Here is a 22910-nt window from a genome sequence, read left to right as displayed (position 1 = left end):
AAATGCCAGCTGGATGAAACACAAGCTGGAATTAAGATTTCCAGGTGAAATATCAATAATCTGAGATATGCAGATGATACCACCCTTATGGCAGAAAGCAAAGAGGAACTAAAGAGCCTCTTGATGAAAGTGAAAGGAGAGTGAAAAAGCTGGCTTAAAACAACATTCAAAAAATGAAGTTCATGGCCTCCAGCCCCATCACTTCATGGCAAATAGATGGGGAAACAGTGACAGACTTTATTTCTTGGGCTCCAAAATCACTGCAGATGGTGACTGCAGCCATGAAATTAAAAGACGCTTGCTCCTTGAAAGAAAATCTATGACCAACCTAGACAACATACTAAAAAGCAGAGACATTACTTTGCCAACAAAGGTCTATCTAGTCAAAGCTGTAGTTTCTCCAGTAGTCGTGTATGGATGTGAGAGTTGGACCATAAGGAAGGCTGCTGCTGCTGCTGCTGCTGCTAAGTCGCTTCAGTCGTGTCTGACTCTGTGTGACCCCAGAGACGACAGCCCACCAGGCTCCCCCGTCCCTGGGATTCTCCAGGCAAGAACACTGGAGTGGGTTGCCATTTCCTTCTCCAAGGAAGGCTGAGTACCGAAGAATTGATGCTTTTGATCTATGGTGTTGGGGAAGACTCTTGAGAGTCCCTTGGACTGCAAGGAGATCAAACCACTCAGTCCTAAAGGAAATTGGTCCTGAATATTCATTGGAAGGACTCCTGTTGAAGCTGAAGCTCCAATACTTTGGCCACCTGATGTGAAGAACTGACTCATTTGAAAAGACACTGAAGATTGAAGGTGGAGGAGAAGGGGATGACAGAGGATGAGATGGTTGGTTGGCATCACCAACTTTATGGACATGAGTTTAAGCAAGCTCCAGGAGATGGTGAAGGACAGGGAAGCCTGGCATTCTACAGTCCATGCGGTTGCGAAGAGTCAGACATGACTGAGCAACTGAACAACAAAAGAGTTGGCCTGCCCTATCTGCATTCCACATCTGCGTAGTCAGCCAACCTGGATCCATCGGTTGGTTGAATCCCCAGATGTGGAAACTTCAGATACAGAGGGCCAACTTTATTTAGACAAACAACAGCTGTGATCAATATTATTAAACATTTAAGCATCTGTTAGAGCCAGATTACTTTCTAGGTACATTGCATGGTTTTTTTTTAGTTAGACAATTTTCTTAAAAGAAAATTCACCCACATATGTTTTTAGGGTGCAACAACATATAATAAAGCCAGTTTACAATTTTTTTTCTGACTGATAACTAAAGGCGTGTATTTGCTAGCCAGGCTGTGTTCTAATTACCCATAAATAATTTAAGTGATCTCTAGAGCCTGTTGCAATCATCCTTTTGTCTAATGTTGATAAAGGAGTTATATAATCCCAGGGACAGGGGAGCCTGGTGGGCTTCGGTCTATGGGGTTGCACAGAGTCAGCCATGACTGACACAACTTAGCAGCAGCAGCAGCAGAGCCTGTTGCAATCATCCTTTTGTCTAATGTTGATAAAGGAGTTATATATTGATCTAAGTTTTATGTCATGAAAAGTAGTCATTGGCATTTATCATCATGTTATATATATATATATATATATATATATATATATATTTTGTTGTTGTTGTTGGAGTAATTTAGGAGTAATCTTGAGAAGTAACAATAAAGGGATAGAGAACAACAACATTACTAGAAATTATAATAACACATAGTAAACTCAAGTTTTTATTTCATATTTTCCTGAAATAGGTCATGTCCTTTGAAAGTAACTAGTTGCTCACTGACTTTTATGTGTGGTCCTGGAACTATCCATTTTTAAAATAAAGATCCCAGATTTCATGTGCATCTTTAATAGTAGCTTCTAGTATATCATTACTTCTGGCTTTTATCTTGCATTTGTATCATCCAAATGCAATGACATTACAAACATTGACATTCATAATCTAGTTTTAAAAAAAGCAACCATTCTCTTTCCTTCATTATTGTGAAACATTTTCAATTTTATATTTATAAACACCAGTTAGAATGAAGGCCAATAAAATTTTAATTTCTTCACCATCACTTCCTATTTCCTTTGTGTATATATCTACATTAAGCATTTGTACACTTACAAATTATATTAAGTAACTTTTAGTGCACAAACATCATAAAGGATGAAAGAACACTGTCATACATCCTGTTAACAAAATGGGATGTTCCAAATTATTCTTGCAAAATACCCTGTGATGTTAAATGGCCTCCATGTTAAATGACAAACTGGGTGGAAATGCCACATTTGCTTTTTATTCTTAAAAGTGCATTGTTCACTCATTGATTTTTGAGTTTGATAAAATGTATCTATGTGAATCATCTGAAATTTCATAGCCTGAGATTTTGCTTATAAAATGAATTTCACCATCACTATGGTCTATAATACTATTAGTCTCTTTACGTTTATTTTTAGAGTTGTCTGATAATTGTGAAACTCCTCTGTCAAATTTCCTCTTTTTGCCTGTATGGGTAGAAAGTGAAAAATTTAGAACTCTCAACTATGTTTAATGAAAACCACCAAAAACAACAACAAACCCTGAAAAATGTCCCTTTGCTTCTTTTATACTTACATTCAAAGACATAATACTATGGGCAGCACAGTAAGAAAACTAAAGAATGATGTAATAGTGATAATTTATTTCACTACTAGATCATCTTTCTAGATGATTCCATTCCATTTCCATATAATTTTTAAAATAATTGATTAGTAATGATTAATTTACAGGATGATAAAATAACAAAATAGAGGAAAAATAAGATCCCTAAGATACCATAAAATATCTTCAATTTATAGAGATCACCATAATGTATCTTCAATTTGTGAAAGATTCAAATAGATCCATATAGAAATTTCAAAATAGGGTGAATTTTATTCTGATTTTAAAAAAGTAAGTTTGAGACGTCCGTGGTTGTCCAGTGGCTAAGACTCTGCGCTCCCAATGCAGGGGGCCTGGGTTTGATCTCCGGTCAGGGAACTGGAGCCTGCATGCTGCTACTGAGACCCTGTGCAGACAAATAAATTATTTTTAAAAGTGTAAATCTGCTTTTGTTCCTTGGAAGATTCCTAAGAAGGAATAAGATTTGAAATGTCAATTCCTATAATAAAGTTGCTCAAAGAAAAAAACTCAAAAACTAAAATTGAGTCTAATAGTCTTTGTGGTATACCAAGGGTTAATATAACCACATTCCTTACTTTTATTTCATAACCAAACCTGAACTAGTTTCTGTTTCCTTTCCTGTCTCAGGTGAAAAAGTTAAAACTTTGTTGTATTTCCTTCTCCAATTTCAGGCAGAAGGTTAGCCATTGTAATTCATTCCAAGATAATGTCTTGGCCAAATGACAGACACACCTTAAGTATCAAAGCATATCTTAATATATTACAGGTTCATTTCTCTTTTCCCAATCCAGTGGAATTTTTGCACTTTTAAAAACTAGATGGAGAAAGTGTAAGAATAGATGTATTTAAAAAAAAATCGTGTAGGGGTTTCCCTAGCAGTCTGGTAGTTAAGACTCTGCAGTTCCACTGCAAGGGGTGTGGGTTTGATCTGTGGTGGGTGAACTAAGATCCTATAAGCCACACAGCATGAACTAAAATAAAAAATAAAGTTATAGTAATTTTTAGAAATCAAGTATAAAGTATATGATAAAAATTTGACCTTAGGGACATCACAATAGTTCATTTTTGTTAGAAATAACTAAAATACTAAAAATGTTTCAGTTTTTCACATAAGAAAAGCATGGCTGTCGTGTATATACCATTGTAGCAAGCAGTTCACCGTGGAACCGGACTTTATGTATCATGATCTGAGAAAATTATCAAAAACCAACAAGAATTCAAGGAAATCAATAAACAACATGGGATAATACTTACTTTTGCCTCAGTCAGACATGTTAAAAGATGTATGAAGTAAATACTGGTGAATTTCAGAGCCAAAGCCCTTCTCTTTGCTTCTTTCTAGGGATTATTGGTAGTTTGTTTGTTTTGTTGATACTTTTTTATGGAATAAGAACCCAGACTATTTTGTGAGTAAGATGAGTATAATACTTGATATTTCAGATAGTAAACAGATGTATGTATGTGTGCTCAGTCACCCAGTCGTATCCAACTCTGTGATCCCATGGACTGTGGCCCACCAGACTCCACTGTCCATGAAATTTTCTTCTCCAGGGTATCTGCCTGACCTAGGAATCGAAGCTACATCTCATGTCTCCTGCATTGACAGGCAGATTCTTTACCACTGCACCACCTGGGAAACCCAGTTAAACAGGTACATAATTCAAATCTATTTGTAAGTCATATTCTTGGGGGGAGAGGGGAAGTTGGGAATTTTTGAAGCCTTGGAAGCATTTTTTCTCTTTCTCAAAAGGGGATATTTTGGAAAAAGAGAAAAAAGTAAATGCAGTGGAAGGGTGGGAGGGGTTAAGGAAGACCGCTGTGCTGCATATCAGAAACAGAGGAAGCCTTCAGTTCTTTAAAAGAGCAGATGAAGAGGAAGCAGGAGTAGAGAGGGACGTGTTCACGGAGAATTTAGGAACCTGGTCTAGATCTGTCCTTTAAAGGAAGGTATGTGTCTAGGCATATCATGACCAAACTGTTGAAACCAAGATTAGGAGGAAAAACTTGAAAGTCAGAAAGAAAGAACATATCATATATAAGGAACAACAACTTGAATGATTATGATCTTAACAGATATAATGGAGACTAGAAAACAGTGAAGCAACATCTGAGATTCACTGAAAGAAAATGAACTCAGTTCTATATCTGATGAAAATATCTTTCAAGGATAGAGGTAAAATAAATCTACGGCATCTTAGGCAGTACTTATATATTTGGCATACAGAATTAAAATGTGGGCTCTGGAGACAGAATCTGGAATTGAGTTCAGGCTTGGACACCTTCTCCTTATATATCTTACTGTCATATACTCTGTTGGGATAATATATAAATTAGTGAATAAACATGAAGAATAAATTAGAGAATGCTTCTTAAGCAGGTGCCTAACATATGGTAAGTTGTTAGAACATGTTAGTTATCATATACTCATATGTGTTTTTAGAAAATGTAGCTAACCTTATGGAATTTCATATTTTCTATTTTCATCTTCTATTTTTTCCCTTAACTTTACTGAATTTGGCTATTCTTGAAAGCGGAAGAAACACTGATAGTGTTGTGAAAGAGAAGTCATTTTTACTGCTACTTTGACCTGTACAAAGACCATACTTAGGAAACACTCATTTTCATAAAAAAATCTTTTTATGAATAATGCTTTCCCTTTATTTTCTGCAGTGCTTTAGGGAGAAATATAGGGCTTTTTATTTTGATAATTGATTTTACTATGATTATTGAAGAAACTGCCCTTCAGATTACTAGGAAGATCTACAGTTGATCCCCAAATGTATTTTTATTTGTATAGTGTTTCTAACATTTCAGGATACTCTTTAAAATTTCCTAGTTTTTAGAAAAGTCTGAATGAACATCACATTTTCATAGTTTTATTTTAGTTTCTTTGTCATTATTTCGTATTCTTCATTTGAAGACTTCCTAGGCCTTTAGAGAGTTTTCAAGACTGCAATATCATTTAAAATATTACAACAAATGTATGATATTTTATGTATTATAACTATTATCATCACCAATCATACCACTTTGATGTTACTTCCATATTAGTCTGCAAAACAACTACTCTTCCTTTTTTAAAATTGCAACAATTTTCTATTTTACCTTTTTTGTGCTTATAGTGTTAAGTGTGACACCTTTGAAGCCAAATCTGAAATAGTATCAAATCTCTATAACTTTAAGATACTTACTAAATCTGCGCCCTGGTTTCCTCATCTCTTATGAAAATTAAATAGGGTAATGCGTGTTAAACACTGTAAGATCAAAACACTTTTACAGTTATTGCATTTAAAAAGATTTAACAAGCTGTTACCATTAATTTTATTACTTTCTGTTTATTAATCTGCACATCATTCATTTATTCAACATGCACTTATTAAATAACAGGCTCAATGATCTATCACTGTACTCAGATTTTGCCCTTTTGAATTTTATTTTGGTTATTTAGTTGTTCAGGTTATTAGTATCTTTACAATTTTCATCTTTATTCCGATGAAAACAATTGGGAAATTCCCAGGCTGTTAGGACTTGGAGAACTAATATCCCACAAGCTGCATCAGTTCAGTTCAGTCGCTCAGTTGTGTCAAATATTTGCAACCCCATGGACTGCAGCACGCCAGGCTTTCCTGTCCATCACCAATTCCCTGAGCTTGCTCAAACTCATGTCCATCAAATCAGTGATGCCATGCAGCCATCTCATCCTCTGTCATCCCTTTCTCCTCCACCTTCAATCTTTCCCAGCATCAGGGTCTTCTCCAATGAGTCAGTCCTTCGTATCAGGTGGCCAAAGTATTGGAGTTTCAGCTTCAGCATCAGTCCTTCCAATGAATATTCAGGACTGATTTCCTTTAGAATGGACTGGTTGGATCTCCTTGCAATCCAAGGGACTCTCAAGAGTCTTCTCCAGCACCACATTTCAAAAGCATCAATTCTTCAGCGCTCAGCTTTCTTTATAGTCCAACTCTCACATCCATACATGACTACTGGAAAAACCATAGCTTTGATTAGATGGACATTTGTTGGCAAAGTAATTTCTCTGCTTTTTACATGATGTCTAGGACGGAGGAGCCTGGTAGGCTGCAGTCCATGGGGTCTTTAGGAGTCGGACACGACTGAGCGACTTCACTTTCACTTTTCACTTTCATGCATTGGAGAAGGAAATGGCAACCCACTCCAATATTCTTGCCTGGAGAATCCCAGGGACGGGGGATCCTGGTGGGCTGCTGTCTCTGGGGTCGCACAGAGTCGGACACGACTGAAGCGACTTAGCAGCAGCAGCAGCAGGTTGGTCATAACTTTTTTTCCAAGGAGCAAGCGTCTTTTAATTTTATGGCTACAGTCACCATCTGCAGTGATTTTGGAGTCCAGGATATAAAGTTTGTCACTGTTTCCATTGTTTCCCCATCTATTTGCCATGAAGGGGTGGGGCTGGAGGCCATGAACTTCGTTTTCTGAATGTTGTTTTAAACCAGCTTTTTGACTGTCCTCTTTCACTTTCATCAAGAGGCTTTTTAGTTCTTCTTCACTTTCTGCTATAAGGGTGGTGTCATCTGCATATCTGAGGTTATTGATATTTCTCCTGGCAATCATGATTCCAGCTTGTGCTTCATCCATGCCCGCATTTCACATGATGTACTCTGCATATAAGTTAAATGAACAGCATGACAATATACGATCTTGATGTACTCTTTTCCCGATTTGGAACCACTCTTGTTGCATGTCCAGTTCTAACTGTTGCTTCCTGACCTGCATAGACTTCTCAGGTGGGAGGTCAGGTGGTTTGCTATTCCCATCTTGTAAGAATTTTCCACAGTTTGCTGTGATCCATACAATCAAAGGCATTGGCATAGTCAATAAAGCAGAAGTAGATGTTTTTCTGGAACTCTCTTGCTTTTTTGATGATGCAGCGGATGTTGGCAATTTGATCTCTGGTTCCTCTGCCTTTTCTAAATCAGCTTGAACATCTGTAAGTTCACAGTTAACATACTGTTAAAGCCTAACTTGCAGAATTTTGAGCATTACATTACTAGCGTGTGAGATGAGTGCAATTGTGCAGTAGTTTGAGCATTCTTTGGCATTGCCTTTCTTTGGGATTGGAATGAAAACTGATGTTTTCCAGTCCTGTGGCCACTGCTGAGTTTTCCAAATTTGCTGGCATATTGAGTGCAGCACTTGCACAGCATCATCTTTTAGCATTTGAAATAGCTCAACTGGAATTCCATCACCTCCACTAGCTTTGTTCGTAGTGATGCTTCCTAAGGCCCACTTGACTTCACATTCCAGGTTGTCTGGTTCTAGGTGAGTGATCACACCATCATGGTTATCTGGGTCATGAAGATCTTTCTTGTATAGTTCTTCTGTATTCTTGCAACCTTTTCTTAATATCTTTTGCTTCTGTTAGGTCCATACCATTTCTGTCCTTTTTGTGCCCATCTTTGCGTGAAATCTTCCCTTGGTATCTCTAATTTTCTTGAAGAGATGGCTAGTCTTTCCCATTCTATTGTTTTCCCCTATTTCTTTGCATTAGTCACTGATGAAAGCTCTCCCTGCTATTCTTTCAATTCAGTTCAGTTCAGTTCCCTCCCTGAGTCCTATCTGACTCTTTGTGACTCCATGGACTGTGCCACTCCAGGCCTCCCTGTCCATCACCAATTCACGGAGTTGACCAAACTCACGTCCATTGAGTCGGTGAGGCCATCCAACCATCTCATCCTCTGTCGTCCCCTCCTCCTCCTGCCTTCAATCTTTCCCACCATCAGCGTCTTTTCAAATGACTCAGCACTTCGCATCAGGTGACCAAAATATTGGAGTTTCAGCTTCAACATCAGTCCTTCCGATGAACACTCAGTACTGATCACCTTTAGGATGAACTTGTTGGATCTCCTTGCAGTCCAACGGACTCTCAAGAGTCTTATCCAACACCAGAGTTCAAAAGCATCAAGTCTTCGGCATTCAGCTTTCTTTATAGTCCAACTCTCACATCCATATGTGACTACTGGAAAAACCATAGCCTTGACTAGACAGATCTTTGGTGGCAAAGTAATGTCTCTGCTTTTTAATATGCTGTCTGGGTTGGTCATAACTTTCCTGCCAAGGAGTAAGCGTCTTTTAATTTCATGGCTGCATTCACCATCTGCAGTGATTTTGGAGTGCTCAAAAATAAAGTCTGCCACTGTTTCCACTGTTTCCCCATCTATTTGCTATGAAGTTATTGGGTCAGAAGCCATGATCTTAGTGTTCTGAATGTTGAGCTTAAAGCCAACTTTTACTCTCCTCTTTCACTTTCATCAAGAGGCTCTTTAGTTCCTCTCTTTCTGCCATAAGGGTGGTGTCATCTGCATATCTGAGGTTATTGATATTTCTCCCAGAAATCTTGATTCCAGCTTGTACTTCATCCAGCCCTGCATTTCTCAAGATGTACTCTGCATATAAGTTAAATAAGCAGGGTGACAATATACAGCCTTGACGTACTCCTTTTCCTATTTGGGACCAGTCTGTTGTTCCATGTCTGGTTCTAACTGTTGCTTCCTGACCTGCATACAGATTTCTCAAGAGGCAGGTCAGATGGTCTGGTATTCCCATCTCTTTCAGAATTTTCCAGTTTATTGTGATCCACAAAGAGTTCTTTGGAACTCTGCATTCAAATGTGTATATGTTTCATTATCTCCTTTGCCTTTCACTTCTCTCCTTTTCACAGCTATTTGTAAGGCCTCCTCAGACAACCATTTTGCCATTTTACATTTCTGTTTCTTAGGGATGGTCTTGATCACTGCTTCCTGTACAGTGTCACGAACCTTCATCCATAGTTCTTTAGGCACTCTAACAAATCTAATCCTTTGAATCTATTTGTGGCCTCCACTGTATAATCATAAGGGATTTGATTTAGGTCATACTTGAATGACCTAGTGGTTTTCCCTACTTTCTTCCATATATATCTGAATTTGGCAATAAGGATTTCATGATCTGAGCGAGCCACAGTCAGCTCCCAGTCTTGGTTTTGCTGATTGTAGAGAGCTTCTCCATCTTTGGCTGCAAAGAATATAATCAGTCTTATTTCTGCATTGACCATCTGGTGATGTCCATGTGTAGAGTTGTCTCTTTTGTTGTTGGAAGAGAGTGTTTGCTATGACCAGTGCATTCTCTTGGCAAAACTCTGTTAGCCTTTGCCCTGCTTCATTCTGTACTCCAAGGCCAAATTTGCCTGTTACTCCAGGTGTTTCTTGACTTCTTCCTTTTGCATTTCAGTCCCCTATAATGAAGAGGACATCTTTTTTGGGTGTTAGTTCTAGAAGGTCTTGTAGGTCTTCATAGAACCATTCAACTTCAGCTTCTTCAGCATTACTGGTTGGGGCACAGACTTGGATTACTGTGATATTGAATGGTTTGCCTTGGAAACAAACAGAGATCATTCTGTCATTTTTGAGATTGCACCCAAGAACTGCATTTTGGACTCGTGTTGACTATGAGGGCTACTCCATTTCTTCTATGGAACTCTTGCCCACAGTAGTAGATATAATGGTCATCTGAGTTAAATTCACCCATTCCAGTCCATTTTAGTTCACTGATTCCTAAAATGTTGATGTTCACTCTTCCCATCTCCTGTGAGACTACTTCTAATTTACCCTGTTTCACAGACCTAACATTCAGTTTCCTATGCAATATTGTTCTTAACTTCTATCACCAGTCACATCCACAACTGGACGTTGTTTTTGCTTTGGCTCCATGGGGTGCATAGGGTGGTCAAAAAAAAACAGTAATAATAGTTACTATACAGCTGTTTTAAAGCACTACTGCTCAAAATGTGGCCTGTGGACCAGTACTAATCATTAACAAGATAATTACTGAATTTGAGAGTAAGGTCTTTCTCTCTCTCTCTCTCTCTCTCTCTATATATATATATATATACACACACACACATATATATACACACATGACCAGTCATATATATATATGTATGTATTAAAGTGCAGTGAAAGTCACTCAGTGTGTCCGACTCTTGGCGACCCCATGGATTATACAATCGATGGAATTCTCCAGGCCTGAATACTGGAGTGGGTAGCCATTCCCTCCTCTAGGGGATCTTCCCAACCCAGGGATCGAACCCACATCTCCTGCATTGCGGGCAGATTCTTTACCAGCTGAACCACAAAGAAAGCCCACGAATACTGAGGTGGGTGGCCTAGCTCTTCTCCAGCAGATCTTCTCAACCCAGGAATCAAACTGGGGTCTCCTGTGTTGTAGGCAGATTCCTTACGAAAACTGAGTTATCAGGGAAGCTCTACGTATTTAAAAGCTATATATATTCACTATCTCCAAGTTTCTGTGCATCAAGAATCTTGGCTGGGCTTAACTGAGCGCCTTTGGCTTGTGAGGTTGAAGTCAAACTCTTGTCCAGGACTGCAGTCTTGTCTGAAGACTTGATGGAGAAGGATCAAGTTCTACATTCACACACATGGAGCTCCTCTCAGGACTGCCTCACATGGCAGCTGGCTTCCCTAGAGTGAGTAATCCAAGTGATAATGAGAGCATTAGAGATGGAAGTCACTTTCTTTTATAACCCATTTTTGGATATAACATTTTATCACTTCTGCTTCTGCTATATATTTTTTGTAAGAAGAGAGTCACTTTATTATACACTATGGTATTTGTTTGTTGTTCCTTTTTCTTAGTTTTCCTAGCATCTATGATGTGATGGCACCCCACTGCAGTACTCTTGCCTGGAAAATCCCATGGACGGAGGAGCCTGGTGGGCTGCAGTCCATGGGGTCGCTAAGAGTCGGACACGGCTGAGCAACTTCACTTTCACTTTTCACTTTCATGCATTGGAGAAGGAAATGGCAATCCACTCCAGTGTTCTTGCCTGGAGAATCCCAGGGACAGGGGAGCCTGGTGGGCTACCGTCTATGGAGTCGCACAGAGTCGGACACAACTGAAGCGACTTAGCAGCAGCAGCATGATGTATTATTAAAGTTTATTTTAGTAGTATTAGGAAATGCATATTTCATTTGTAAATGAAATTTTGTTTCTTATTGTACTTGGCAGTATAAAAATAAGTGCTTCACATGCTGGAAACTACTGCCAAATTTGATCAATTTTCATAATTCAATACTATGTACAGATTTAATAACAGGGTTAGTTCCAGTAGTCATGTATGGATGTGAGAGTTGGACTGTGGTGTTGGAGAAGACTCTTGAGAGTCCCTTGGACTGCAAGGAGATCCAACCAGTCCATCCTAAAGGAGAGTGTAAACAAAATTTTCACTGTAAAAAAAACCTAGAAGACATTTTACAAAATATGCAATTCATCATCGAAATAGGAATGTATAAGCTGAACTTTGGGACTTTACCTTTGAATTGATTAGTAAATGTGTTTTGTATCAGGATATAAACCCATGGGTTTGGGTAAATTCTGGGTGTTGGTGATGGACAGGGAGGCCTGTCATGCTGCGGTTCATGGGGTCGCAAAGAGTCGGACACGACTGAGCGATGGAACTGAACTGAACTGAGTTAACCATAATAGCTTACTGTTACTGGGCAAGTGCTTTTTGGCAAAAATATTATCTTAGTAGGTTTTACAAATATGCTAATGCCAACCAGTCCATTCTGAAGGAGATCAGCCCTGGGATTTCTTTGGAAGGAATGATGCTAAAGCTGAAACTCCAGTACTTTGGCCACCTCATGCAAAGAGTTGACTCATTGGAAAAGACTCTGATGCTAGGAGGGATTTGGGGCAGGAGGAGAAGGGGACGACAAAGGATGAGATGGCTGGATGGCATCACTAACTCGAAGGACGTGAGTCTGAGTGAACTCCAGGAGTTGGTGATGGACAGGGAGGCCTGGCGTGCTGCGATTCATGGGGTCGCAAAGAGTCAGACACGACTGAGTGACTGAACTGAACTGAACTGAATGCCATTATGGTTTAAAATTCTTAAACCTTGATAAATTTAAGCTGTCCCTTTAATAAAGACCAATACTTTATTTTAACCTTTTATAATTATATTTACATAGCAAGAAGCCAGATTTTAAGTCCCAAGACAGAGTTGCTATTAGTCTTAGCTTAGAGTAAAGGCGGTAACAAGCTATATGGTTCTAAACTCTGTTAAAATAAATGGATGCAGTTTTCATAGTCGGCTGGTAAGGAAGATAGAAACATTTCCAATGATTAGTAGATTGGAAATCAAAAAGAAAAATTCCATAAGGAAACCAGAGCATAGTGAAAGGTTGTTGCTGAATGACGCAAAGACGCCGTGATTCTTGGCCTCCGGAGGAGAAGAATTCCATCCGGGGCCAGAGATGAGGCTTGATCACTCAGAGCTTTTGTGTAATAAAGTTTTATTAAAGTATAAAGGCTGTGATTCATGGGGTCGCAAAGAGTCAGACACAACTGAGCGGCTGAACTGAACTGAACTGAAAGTATAAAGGAAATAGAGAAAGCTTCTGACATAGACATCAGAAGAGGGTAGAAAGAGTACCCTCTTGCTAGTGTTAGCAATGGAGTTATATACTCTCCAATGAATCCAAAGAATGTCTCGAGGTTATAAAGACCTCACCAGACCTACTCCCATAATTTACATTTTAAGATAACAGAATTAGCCAGAAGGTTTAATCCAGAGACTGTCCTCAGGCAGGATACATTATTGTTTTATAATCCTAAAGAATGTAGAGGAAGAAAAAGTTTGTTCTTTCTTCCTCCTTGAGAATTCCAGACCCCTCTCTCCTTGGGGACCCCTAGACTTCTTATCAACCTTCCTAGGAAATGACTCTCTCATTAGGATTCATTTTCCTTTTTTTAAGAAAATCATGGTGTCCTACAGAAGGAGAGACATCTTGCTTACTTGTGAAAGTTATTTAATACAAGTACATTTTTAGATTAAGGGATTAACATTATATGTTAATGTGAACATTGTAAATAGCAGATATATACATTTTTAAAATATGCATGTTCTAAACTAAAGTTCCAGAGATTCCCTTGAGGCTATTCTGCGATTTGATTCAAAACCTTACTCTGAAAAAACTTGACTTACTCTTAGAAGTATATTTAATGTGATTTTTTTTAATATTAAAAATGCATTTATGTGTCAAGCTTCATTAATACAAAGTATTTCTATATATATTCTACACATTAATGTATGTTATTTTTAAATCAGTCATGCCAAACATGACTGCATTTATACGATTAATTATTATGAGGTCAAATTCCACATTAGGTATTAATACTGAAATTTCATACATGTCTAGACTTGATTACCTTAATATTATATTCATACACTTAAGGTAAACTAAAATATAACTCCTTGGTATCTTGATTTGGAATTTAGGACCATATCAGTGGTGTAGCCTTAAAAGCCATGAAGAATATTTGCTTTCGGTCTGCTAGGTTCCACAGTATGCACGGGGTGGGTACTGTTTGTCCTTTCCAACTTCACTAAAGTTGGGTGGCATATTGTGTGTATGGAGACAGGGGACAATTTGTGTGTGATTTTTTTTTTACTTACCATGTATTTAGTACTGAAGATTTTTATTAGTTTTATATGATTTCTCAGTCAATTCCAGGCTTGTATTTATAGCCAGGCCTGTAGATTTCATCACATTTTAGAGAAATAAGTAATAATGAAAGTGGAAGGAGAGATTCCACATTTGTGGCATATCACACCTTAATCTTCAGAAACCCAAGTTTTACAGAGCAAATTACCAAAATTTATAGACCTTACATTACCCTTGATGACACACCTTGGTTATATTTCAGAGTTTAAACTTCAGTCCATGTCTTTCTGGCTTCAAAGCACATACTATTTGCACTATGTCAAAATTCCTTTTAGAATTTAATTCTCTTCTTAAGTCTTCTGTATGTTAAAATAAACAGCATATTTAGTTCTAGTTATGGAAAACACATCTATTTCTGCTTCATTGACTATGACAAAGCCTTTGACTGTGTGGATCACAATAAACTCTGGAAAATTCTGAAAGAGATGGGAATACCAGACCACCTGACCTGCCTCTTAAGAAATTTGTATGCAGGTCAGGAAGCAACAGTTAGAACTGGACATGGAACAACAGACTGGTTCCAAATAGAGAAAAAGAGTACATCAAGGCTGTATATTGTCACCCTGCTTATTTAACTTCTATGCAGAGTACATCATGAGAAACGCTGGGCTGGAAGAAACACAAGCTGGAATCAAGATTGCCGGGAGAAATATCAATCACCTCAGATATGCAGATGACACCACCCTTATGGCAGAAAGTGAAGAGGAACTAAAAGGCCTCTTGATGAAAGTGAAAGAGAAGAGTGAAAAAGTTGGCTTGAAGCTCAACATTTAGAAAACTAAGGTCATGGCATCTGGTCCCATCACTCTGTGGGAAATAGATGGGGAAAAAGTGGAAACTGTCAGACTTTATTTTGGGGGGCTCCAAAATCACTGCAGATGGTGATTGCAGCCATGAAATTAAAAGACGCTTACTCCTTGGAAGGAAAATTATGACCAACCTAGATGGCATATTCAAAAGCAGAGACATTACTTTGCCAACAAAGGTCTGTTTAGTCAAGGCTATGGTTTTTCCAGTGGTCACGTATGGATGTGAGAGTTGGACTGTGAAGAGTTGGACTGTGAAGAGGGCTGAGTGCCGAAGGATCGATGCTTTTGAACTGTGGTGTTGCAGAAGACTCTTGAGAGTCCCTTGGACTGCAAGGAGATCCAACCAGTCCATCCTAAAGGAGATCAGTCCTAGGTGTTCATTGGAAGGACTGATGCTGAAGCTGAAACTCCAATACTTTGGCCACCTCATGTGAAGAGTTGACTCATTGGAAAAGACCCAGATGCTGGGAGGGATTGGGGGCAGGAGGAGAAAGGGACGACAGAGGATGAGATGGCTGGATGGCATCACCGACTCAATGGACTTGAGTTTGGGTAAACTCTGGGTGTTGGTGATGGACAGGGAGGTCTGGCTTGCTGCAATTCATGGGGTTGCAAAGCGTTGGACACGACTGAGTGACTGAACTGAACTGAACTGATGGGAAAAATAGATTTTAGTAAGTCTGAACTGCTTTTGCTTTTGTTTGTTAATAACTCTCATTGCCTTGCCTTGCCTTGCCCTAAGTCTTATGCTCAGTCACGTCCGAGTCTTTTGCGACCCCATGGACTGTAGCCTGCCAGGCTCCTCTGTCCATGGGCTTCTGCAGACAAGGATACTGGGGTGGGGTGCCATTTCCTCCTCCAAGGGATCTTCCTAACCCAGGGACTGAATCTGCATCTTCTGTATCTCCTGCATTGGGAGGCAGATTCTTTACCCCTGAGCCACCTGGGAAGCCAATAACTCTCAATAAATTTAGTTAGCATAAATTACTTGTATAACAGATGATAGTTTAATAAATTATTCTAGCTAGGTAGTTTTGTATGTATTTTTATTTTTAATTCCAGCTGCCTTTCACAAACCTTCCTTTAAAGTTATTTGAAACTTCAAAACATTCAGTATCACTAAAACCAAGTCACTATCTCCCTCCCACCATTGATAGGATATAACCCTGGAAAGAGATCATCTCATCAAGAATAATTATTTTTGCTAATTTAATATAAATTTCCAGATTCTACATTATCAACTGCTCTTCCATGTCGTATCTATCTAAATGTACTCTTTGTGACCCCATAGACTATACAGTTCGTGGAATTCTCCAGGCCAGGATACTGAAGTGGGTAGCCGTTCCCTTCTCCAGGGGCTCTTCCCAACCCAGGGATCAAACCCAGGTTTCCTGCACTGCAGGTGAATTCTTTACCAGCTGAAGCCACCAGGGCAGCCCAAGAATACTGAATTGCAGGCGGATTCTTTAGCAGCTGAGCTCCTGGGAAGTCCTCTATGTTGTATCTATCTAAATGTATTTTTATAACTGTTAGTAATAATTTAGAAATAGATCATTAATTTTAAATCCTAAGTTCTTTTTAACATGGTATAATATGAACAAAAGTCAGATAATTTTAATTCATTAGGGCACAGAGTAGGTGTGTGGATATATTTTAAATCGTTTTGGGTTAACAACTCCAAAAATCACAATTCTTGCTAATTTTCCTTTTTCCTGTGATTGGCAAATTTTCTGGATGTTTAATTTTTTATTTCTGTTTTTCAAGCATGTATAAAATGAGGACAAAGACATAATAATAATGATTTTTAGAGCCTAACTTCTTATGGAAACCATCTTTTAATTAAAATTCATCAATAGTAAACAATTGTTTTCTGATAACTGGTAGTATACAGTCTTGGAGTTGGTAACATTTCAGTATATATCAGTGTTCATTTAGGTCTTTCTAAGGAATCAGGAGAACCAAAGAAATGAAGATTATTATTAACTTTCCCTTTTCTGTAGGCTGCCTATTTATTCTTTTACTTTAGTGATAGAATATATATGAAGACATTATGACAGCCGTACAGCATTTGTAGAACGAAGATTTGAGAAAAAGTTTGAGATTTTACTTAAGATTTCACGTGGAAGGGTTACATTGTGAAAAGTATTTCAAGCTCTTGCCATAGACTGTTAGAGCTATAAGAAATCTAGAAATCAGCAACAGTGGATCAAGAAATAATATCAAGGTTAGGGCTCAGAAAAATTGGAGCAATTTGGCAGAGGAGGTAATTGAAAAGATCATTTTTTCCAGGATAGAAAAATAACATAATATCCTATATAACTCTTTCTGACTTTATTAAATATTTTCCTTACAATAATATAAGACATAGTATAGTAATAATATAATAGTTGACATTTCCCATTAGTAGTGTAATACTCCCTTATTATTCTGGCTTCTTATGCAATTCTATATTAAAATGGTAACATTTGAGATTGTAGAACTTAAAAAATGATTACCGTACCAAAAACAGTGCCTTTTCCTCTATTCTAAGAACATATGTATTCAACCATTCCTTAAAATTCGTGTGCTTTACTGTATACCTCAGCTAAAACAAAGTTAGTCTGTTTGGTATCACATCTAGCTAAGGGAAATTAAAAGATGCTTACTCCTTGGAAGGAAAGTTATGACCAACCTAGATAGCATATTAAAAAGCAGAGACATAGAGACACGTGTACCCCAATGTTCATCGCAGCACTGTTTATAATAGCCAGGATATGGAAGCAACCTAGATGTCCATCAGCAGATGAATGGATAAGAAAGCTGTGGTACATATACACAATGGAGTATTACTCAGCCATTAAAAAGAACACATTTGAATCAGTTCTAATGAGGTGGATGAAACTGGAGCCTATTATACAGAGTGAAGTAAGCCAGAAAGAAAAACACCAATACAGTATACTAACGCATATCTGTGGAATTTAGAAAATTGGTAACAATAACCCTGTATACAAGACAGCAAAAGAGACACTGATGTATAGAACAGTCTTTTGGACTCTGTGGGAGAGGAATAGGGTGAGATGATTTGGGAGAATGGCATTGAAACATGTATAATATCATGTATGAAACGAGTCACCAGTGCAGGTTCGATGCACGATACTGGATGCTTGGGGCTGGTGCACTGGGACGACCCAGAGGGATGGTATGGGGAGGGAGGAGGGTTCAGGATGGGGAACACGTGTATGCCTGTGGCAGATTCATTTCGATATATGGCAGAACCAATACAATATTGTAAAGTTTAAAAATAAAATAAAATTTTAAAAAAAAGCAGAGATATTACTTTGTCAACAAAGGTCCGTCTAGTCAAGGCTATGGTTTTTCCAGTAGTCATGTATGGATGTGAGAGTTCGACTATAAAGAAAGCTGAGCACCGAAGAATTGATGTTTTTGAACTGTGGTGTTGGAGAAGACTCTTGAGAGTCCCTTGGACTGCAAGCAGATCCAACTAGTATATCCTAAAGGAGATCAGTCCTGGGTGTTCATTGGAAGGTCTGATGTTGAAGCTGAAACTCCAGTACTTTGGCCACCTGATGCAAAGAGCTGACTCATTTGAAAAGATGCTGATGGTAGAAAAGATTGAAGGCAGGAGAAGGGGACGACAGAGGATAAGATGGTTGGATGGCATCACCGACTCAATGGACATGAGTTTGGGTAAACTCTGGGAGTTGGTGATGGACAGGGAGGCCTGGCATGCTGCAGATCATGGGGTCGCAAAGAGTCAGACAGGACTGAGTGACTGAACTGAACCGAACTAGATAAAGTAAATATTTTTGCTGACTTGGGCGACGATATCCAAGAAAGAACCTCTTAGACTTCCGCCTTCATGTGAGTGTAAACAAAATTTTCATTGTAAAAAGAACCTAGAAGACATTTTACAAAATATGCAACTCATCATCGAAATAGGAGTGTATAAACTGAACTTTGGGATTTTACCTTTGAATTGATTAGTAAATGTGTTTTGTATCAGGATATATTTCATTCTGTACTAAGAAGCAGATAGTTTCGGTGAATTATTCTGTATCTGTGATTTTTATATGTCTGTAGCATTATGTGGAGTGTAGGTTTTTGAATGCCTTCTGTCTCATTCAACTTTCAATTCAGTTCAGTTGCTTAGTCATGTCTGATTCTTTGCGACCCCATGGACTGCAGAATGCCAGGTTCCCTGTCCATCACCAACTCTCGGAGCTTACTCAAACTCACATCCATTGAGTTGGTGATGCCATCCAACCATCTCATCCTCTGTCGTCCCCTTCTCCTCCCACTCTCAATCTTTCCCAGCATCGGGCTTTTCAGTGAGTTAGTTCTTTGCATCATGTGGCCAAAGTATCGGAGTCTCAGCTTTAGCACCAATCCTTCCAATGAATATTCTGGGCTGATTTTCTTTAAGATGGACTGGTTGGGTCTCCTTGTAGTCCAAGGGATTTCCAAGAGTCTTCTCCAACACCACAGTTCAAAAGCATCAGTTTTTTGGTGCTCAGCTTTCTTTATAGTCCAATTCTCACATCCATACATGACTACTGGAAAAACCATTACTTTTACTAGACAGACCTTTGTTGGCAAAGTAATGTCTCTGCTTTTTAATATGCTGTCTAGGTTGGTCATAGCTTTTCTTCCAAGGAGCAAGGGTCTTTTAATTTTATGACTGCAGTCACCATCTGCTGTGATTTTAGAGCCCCCCAAAATAAAGTCTGTTACTGTTTCCATTGTTTCCCCATCTATTTGCCATGAAGTCATGGAACCAAATGCCATGATCTTCGTTTTCTAAATGTTGAGTTTTAAACCAGCTTTTTCACTCTCCTCTTTCACTTTCACCAAGAGGCTCTTTAGTTCTTGTTCGCTTTCTGCCATAGTGTGATGTCATCTGCATATCTGAGGTTATTGATATTTCTCCCAGCAATCTTGATTCCAGCTTGTGCTTCATCCAGCCCAGCGTTTCTCATGACGTACTCTGCATGTAAGTTCAATAAGCACAGTGACTATATACAGCCTTGATGTACTCCTTTCCCTATTTGGAAACAGTCTGTTGTTCCATGTCCAGTTCTAACTATTGCTTTCTGACTTGCATACAGATTTCTCAACAGCCAGGTCTGGTGGTCTGGTATTCCCATCTCTTTCAGAATTTTCCACAGTTTATTGTGATCCACACAGTCAAAGGCTTTGGCATAGTCAATAAAGCAGCTGCTGCTGCTAAGTCATGTCAGTTGTGTCCGACTCTGTGCGACCCCATAGATGGCAGCCCACCAGGCTCACCTCCCTGGGATTCTCCAGGCAAGAATACTGGAGTGGGTTGCCATTTCCTTCTCCAATGCATGAAAGTGAAAATGAAGTCTCTCAGTAGCACCCGACTCTTCGCATCCCCATGGACTGGAGCCTACCAGGCTCCTCCGTCCATGGGATTTCCCAGGCAAGAGTACTGGAGTGTGTTGCCATTGCCTTCTCCCCAGTAAAGCAGAAGTAGATGTTTTTCTGGAACTGTCTTGCTTTTTCAATGACCCAATGGATGTTGGCAATTTGATCTCTGGTTCCTCTGCTTTTTCTAAATCCAGCTTAAACATCTGGAAGTTCACAGTTTACATACTGTTGAAGCCTGGCTGGCAGAATTTTGATATTGCTTTGCTAGTGTGTGAGATGCATGCAGTTGTGCATTGGTTTGAGCATTCTTTGGCATTGTCTTTCTTTGGGATTGGAATGAAAACTGAACTTTTCCAGTCCTGTGGCCACTGCTGAGTTTTCCAAATTTGCTGGCACATTGAGTGTAGCACTTTCATAGCATCATATTTTAAGATTTGAAATAGCTCAACTGGAATTCCATCACCTCCACTAGCTTTGTAGCGATGCTTCCTAAGACCCACTTGACTTCACATTCCAGGATGTCTGATCACACCATCGTGGTTATCTGGGTCATGAAGCTCTTTTTTATATAGTTCTTCTGTGTATTCTTGCCACCTCTTCTTAATATCTTTTGCTTCTGTTAGGTCCATACCATTTCTTTCCTTTATTGTCCCATCTTTGCATGAAATGTTCCCTTGGTATTTCTAATTTTCTTGAAGAGATCTCTAGTCTTTACCATTCTATTGTTTTCCTCTATTTCTTTGCATTGATCACTGAGGACGGCTTTCTATCTCTCCTTGCTCTTCTTTGGAACTCTGCATTCAAATCTGTATATCTTTCCTTATCTCTTTTGCCTTTCACTTCTCTTCTTTCCACAGCTATTTGTAAGGCCTCCTCAGACAACCATTTTGCCTTTTTGCATTTCTTTATCTTTGGAATGGTCTTGATCACTGCCTCCTGTACAGTGTCATGAACCTCAGTCCATAGTTCTTCAGGCACTCTATCAGATCTAATCCCTTGAATCTATTTGTCACTTCTGTATAATCATAAGGGATTTGATTTAAGTCATACCTGAATGGCCTAGTGGTTTTCCCTACTTTCTTCAATATATATCTGAATTTGGCAATAAGGATTTCATGATCTGAGTGAACCACAGTCAGCTCCTGGTCTTGTTTTTGCTGACTGTAGAGAGCTTCTCCATCTTTGGCTGCAAAGAATATAATCAGTCTTATTTCTGCATTGACCATCTGGTGATGTCCATGTGTAGAGTCTTCTCTTGTGTTGTTGGAAGAGGGTGTTTGCTATGACCAGTGCATTCTCTTGGCAAAACTCTGTTAGCCTTTGCCCTGCTTCATTCTGTACTCCAAGGCCAAATTTGCCTGTTACTCCAGGTGTTTCTTGACTTCCTCCTTTTGCATTTCAGTCCCCTATAATGAAGAGGACATCTTTTTTGGGTGTTAGTTCTAGAAGGTCTTGTAGGTCTTCATAGAACCATTCTTCTTCAGCGTTACTGGTTGGGGCATAGACTTGGATTACTGTGATATTGAATGGTTTGCCTTGGAAATGAAGAGAGATCATCCTGTCATTTTTGAGATTGCATCCAAGTACTGCATTTTGGACTCTTGTTGACTATGATGGCTACTCCATTTCTTCTAAGGGATTCTTGCCCACAATAGTAGATATAATGGTCATCTGAGTTAAATTCACCCATTCCAGTGCATTTTAATTCACTGATTCCTATAATATCGATGTTCACTTTTTGCTATCTCCTGTTTGGCCACTTCCAATTTGCCTTGATTCATGGACTTTGCCTTGATTCATGGACCTAACATTCCAGGTTTCTATGCAATGTTGCTCTTTACAGCATCAGATTGCTTCCATCACCAGTCACATCTACAACTGGGTGTTGTTTTTGCTTTGGCTCTATCCCTTCATTCTTTCTGGAGTTATTTCTCCACTGACCTCCAGTAGCATATTGGGTACCTAGCAACCTGGCGAGTTCATCTTTCAGTGTCCAATCTTTTTGCCTTTTCATACTATTCATGCGGTTCTCAAGGCAAGAATACTGAAGTTGTTTACCATTCCCTTCTCCAGTGGACAACTTTTTGTCAGAACTCTCTACTGTGACCTGTCCGTCTTGGGTGGCCCGACCCAGCATGGCTCATAGTTATATCCAACTCTCTTTGGAATAAATTAAATAAGTAACTCAGGAAGTAAAAAGGCATTGGAAGAAAATACATGCATGGTTCTCTCTTAAAGAGTAGACCTTAATTCCTTAGTGAGAACTTGAGTTTGCTTGTTTTTTTTTTTTTTTGCCACATTGTGTGGCTTGTGGCATCTCAGTTCCCAGAACAGGAATTGATCCCTGACCACAGTAGTTGAACGTGCCTGAGTTCTAACCACTGGACCACCAGGGAACTTTGAACTTGAGTTTTCTTTTAGCATACATCCCCTTGATTTATGAACTGTGGCATTACATTAGTTCTGTTATTTCTCTTAGTGATGCATATAAATTTTTAGATCTTGCAAATAATCCTATCT

At 38.9% G+C, this 22910-nt stretch overlaps 1 protein-coding gene across 4 annotated transcripts in view; it reads left to right on the top strand.

Annotated features, from left to right (window-relative positions):
• POLK (DNA polymerase kappa) overlaps positions 1 to 22910 on the top strand; it is a 79537-nt gene that overhangs the window by 11615 nt on the left and 45012 nt on the right. Inside the window, exon 1 of one of the 4 annotated variants that reach the window (XM_006074035.4) lies at positions 4239 to 4301. The exons of the other annotated variants lie outside the window; for them this stretch is intronic. The gene's annotated coding sequence lies outside the window, so the exon portion shown is untranslated. Of the gene's footprint in view, positions 1 to 4238; positions 4302 to 22910 lie in introns of those variants that run through there. 4 annotated transcript variants of the gene reach the window in all.

Source organism: Bubalus bubalis, chromosome 11 (genome assembly GCF_019923935.1).
Source record: "Bubalus bubalis isolate 160015118507 breed Murrah chromosome 11, NDDB_SH_1, whole genome shotgun sequence".
Lineage (NCBI taxonomy): Eukaryota > Metazoa > Chordata > Mammalia > Artiodactyla > Bovidae > Bubalus > Bubalus bubalis.
Note: the sequence above shows the minus strand (reverse complement) of the source record. Positions and strands in the feature narration are given on the sequence as shown.